The sequence below is a fragment of the Castor canadensis genome, chromosome 5 (genome assembly GCF_047511655.1).
Source record: "Castor canadensis chromosome 5, mCasCan1.hap1v2, whole genome shotgun sequence".
NCBI lineage: Eukaryota > Metazoa > Chordata > Mammalia > Rodentia > Castoridae > Castor > Castor canadensis.
This window is the reverse complement of record NC_133390.1, coordinates 91,226,726-91,231,114: the sequence shown is the minus strand read 5'-3', so window position 1 is coordinate 91,231,114 and position 4,389 is coordinate 91,226,726. Positions and strand designations below refer to the sequence as shown.

Below are 4,389 nucleotides of genomic sequence, written 5' to 3'. Positions count from 1 at the left end.
AGGCAGTACACAGGCTTGTCTCTGGAAGGGCAGGAGGCAGCAGCAACAGGCTCCCTCTGGTTCCAGACACAGATCCAGTTAGCTGGCTGCCCACCTATGCTAACTGTGCTCAGATCCCACTGTAGCTGGATGGCTCAGACTGTGGAGGGAGGAGTGGATGGAGGCAGGGAAAAAGAAAGGGTGGGCTTCTGGGCCCCTGCAGCCCCAATGCCCCTCCCAAGGCCCTGGATCTTGGGTCCTGGATCCCCTGACCACAGACTGCAGCCAGGGGCAGCAGAGGCCAGTCAGGCCCTCAGCTCCTGGGAAGGGGAGAGGAGGAAGATGAGAAAGGAGAGTCAGTTCAGCATACATGGGGGTGGGGACATGGATGGCAGAATTCAAAGGAAGTGTAGAGGGCAACTTTTCAAGGTACATAGAGGCAGCAGCAGAGCAGTCCCTGTTCCAATCCCAGCCCTGTATAGGTTCTACATGTCCTCCCTTGGGGGCCCTGATGGAACTGGGGCTCAGGGCAGCAGGCAGATGGGTCAAAGGGAGATGGGGAGCCCAGGACACCTTAAAGCTATAGACTCAAATGCCCCGGTAGAGGGAGGGAGCTTCTGCCCCCTCCAGGGGCATTGTTGGGAGAAGGCATGCCCTTCTGTCCCACCCAAGTGCCCCTCCTAGCACCAGCCACCACTAACCAACTTCACAGGGGTACTATCAATCTTGACTTTGGGTCTTTCACCCTCTGAAGCTGCACCTGGCCCAACTCGCTTTTTGATCTCAGCAGCCATAGTCATGAACGCCTGCTCAACATTGGTGGCAATCTTGGCACTCGTCTCCAGAAAGGGGATGCCTAGAGAGTCTGCAAACTCCTAGGCTGTGATGTTGTCCACCACCTTCTTGGTGGTGAGGTCACTCTTGTTGCCTACCAGGAGCTTATTGACATTCTCCCTGGCATAGCAGTCTATCTCCTTCAGCCACTACTTCACGGTGGCATAGGATTCTTGGTCAGTGACATCATACACCATAATGACGACATGAGTATCCTGGTAGCAGCTGGAAGTGATGGTCTGGTACCATTCCTGACCAGCCATGTGTCCCTGATATGAAGTTTGATGGTTTTGCCATCCAGCTCAATGGCTTGGGTCTTGAAGTCCACGCCAATGGTGTTGATGTAGCTCTCTGCGTATGTGTTATCAGCAAACCGCAGAACCAGGCATGGCTTGCTCATACCCGAGTCACCAATCAAAAGTAGCTTAAAAAGATAGTCATACTCAGGGTTCATGGCTCCCAATGGGCTGTGCTCCACCTCCCTTCCAAGATGGTGACAGCTCTGCCCTCTAGAATATATCATACTTGAATTCACTACCTCCATCATTTTCCTTTATCCCCTGCTCCTCCACTCCTGGAACAGTTTCAACAGGAATCATTTTTCCGCTTCCATACATGTGTACACAATATTTGTACTGAATTCACCCTCGTATATCATTCCCTTCCTCCTACCAGTACCAACCCCTTTCCCCAGCCTGTTCAGTCCTCCTGTTCTGTTTGTTTAATATAGCTACACAAGGAGCTTCCTTGTGGCATTTCCATGGATACATATATATATGTATTATAACCTGAATTGGTTCGTTTCCTCTATTTTTTTCTTTCTATCTTAGTCCCTTTCTTATGATGATTTCAACAGGCTTAAAATTCCATAGTCATTCTTGTATAGAGAGAATATCCACCATATTCAGTTTCTTAACTTCCTTCTTTTACCCTCCCTCTCTCGTATGCAACCCTCCCTTAGCATGACCTGTTTTTCATAATATTGCTGTATTTCTATGAGGTCTATATTCCACATATGAGAGAAAACCTGTGGATTTTGGCCTTCTGAGCCTGGCTAACTTCACTTAAGATGATGTTTGCAAGAATTGAAGAAAGAAATTGAAGAAGACTACAGAAGATGGAAAGAGCTCCCATGCTCATGGATTGGTAGAATCAATATTGTGAAAATATTAACAAAAGCAATCTATATGTTCAATGCAACCCTCATTAAAATTACAATGACAATCATCTCAGAGATTGAAAAATCAACCCTATAGTTCATTTGGAAGCACAAAAAGACTGTGAACAGCCAAGGCAATACTGAGCAAAAAGAGCAGTACTGGAGGTATCACAACACCTGACTTCAAACTATACTACAGAGCAATAGCAATAAAAACAGCATGGTACTGGCATAAAAACAGATATGAAGACCAGTGAAACAGAATAGAAGACCCAGATATGAATCCATGCAGCTACATCCACCTGATTTTTGACAAAAGTACCAAAAACATATGATGGAGAAAAGACAATTTCTTCAACAAATGTCACTGGGAAAACTGGGTATCTGTGAGAAACCTGAAACTAGATCCTTGTCAGTCACCCTGTACAAGTATCAATTCAAAGTGGATGAAGGACCTTAATATAAGACCTGAAACTGAAACTAGTGCAGGAAAGACCAGGGAATACACTGGAATTCATAGGCATAGGCAATAACTTCCTAAATAGAACTCAAATAGCTCAGCAACTAAGAGAAAAGATTGACAAATGTGACTACATGAAATTAAAAAGCTTCTGTACAATGAAAGAAATGGTCTATAAATTGAAGAGGCTGCTTACAGAATGGGAGAAAATCTTTGCTAGCTATTCATCTGACAAGGGATTAATAACGAAAATATACAGGGATGTCAAATAACTAAACTCCCCCAAAATTAATGATCCAATGAAGAAATGGGCAAAAGAACTGAACAGAGCTTTTTCAAAGGAGGAAGTCCAAACAGCAAAAAGGCACAGGAAGAAATACTAAAGATCCCTGGCCATAAAGGAAATACAAATCAAAACCTCGTTAAGATTGCACTTCACTCCTGTTAGAATGCTACCATCAAGAACACAAACAACAACAAATGTTGGTGAGGATGTGGGAAAGAAAGAACCCTCATACACTGCAGGTGGGGATGTAAATTAGTACAACCACTATGGAAAATAGTATGGAGGCGCCTCAAAAAATTAAAAAATTTAATGCTTTATAGATCAATTAAAATAAACTTAATTTAAATAGAAAACAATAAAAACTATACCGAAAACTAAGAAATCCTTAAGTTATACAATAAAAGGGCTGCTAATACCATATCAACATTCATGTAGAATTTATGTTTTTAATCTTTTGGTTAGCATTCTAGAGAGCTGGTGAAAAATGTTGAACAAATGTTTTCTTTAAGTTAGTTAAATGAAATTTAAACAGCCAACTTTCTAGTATCTTTAAATATCATTCAGTTGATGTGAATGGAAAATTGCATATCTAAATATAAATAATTCATGACAAAAAACCCAAATAGCAAAAAGTATTCTTATTTGCCCAAATAAGCCATTATCAGAAGTAGTCAGTACACACAGATAAGTTATAGATACAAGTTATAGATAACTATACTATGCTGTACTATCAAACAATGTATGCAGGTGTGAATAAATGAATAAAAAGAAAATTAAAAAAGAAAAGTTATAGATACTAAAGGAGTACCTGTAGCTTGCCTCAGTAATGGTTACAATTTACACCAGGCTTTGATGCAGAATTCAAACAATTTTCTTTACTATCATCTGAGATTATTAGTTGAATGGACTTTCAATTTCTGTACTTCTATATGCCAGCATCTTGGCCCCTGAATTGGTTATGATAGAAATAAACTCTCTATGTGGGCTACTTTTAATTCAAGACTCAAGAAGGACATGAGATTGTGACATGAGCTGTTTGAACTGAATAAAACTCTCCTACATTTTAACTCTTCATCAAAACTATCTCTGACACTGAATTATTAAGTAAACTATTGGGATATGAAGAAAATAGCTCAAAAAATTTAAAAGCCTAATTTCCAACCCAAGATCAAATAGGCTCACTCAGCCAGAAAATAGTCAGCCAGCTAGGACTATGTTTTAAAGCAATTCTCCATCTGGTGTGCTTTTGAAAGATTAGCAAATTAATCACATAGAAGTGTGAATGAACAGAAAATATAAAGTTATCCACAAAAAAACAAACAAACATGCAAAAACCACTGCCCACACAAAATAGAAAGCAAAAAGAATGAACACAGTTGTTGGCAACTATATACCCTAAAATATCTTTTTAACACAAAATGGAAAATTCTAGGAAATAGAGGTTATCATCTCATAGCAATAAAGACAGGATAGATAAGCAAGTCACTAGTGCTGTCTGCCAAATATTTTCAGTTCTCCATCCTGTTGTGCAAGTAGTGGTATTGTCCTTTCACTCCTGTGTAGCTGGGTAAGGTCATATGACTAAATTGAGCCAATGAATTCTGTTCAAAAGTGATATGCATTATTTAGGAAATAGACTATTTAATTAACAGAGATAGAACTTGAAAAGCT

The 4,389-nt window shown here is 40.4% G+C and overlaps 1 pseudogene; it reads right to left on the bottom strand.

The window, feature by feature from the left end:
• Positions 1–659: 659 nt before the first annotated feature.
• On the bottom strand, positions 660–1,267 carry LOC109677356 (ras-related protein Rab-1B pseudogene; annotated as a pseudogene).
• Between the last annotated feature and the right edge of the window lie 3,122 nt (positions 1,268–4,389).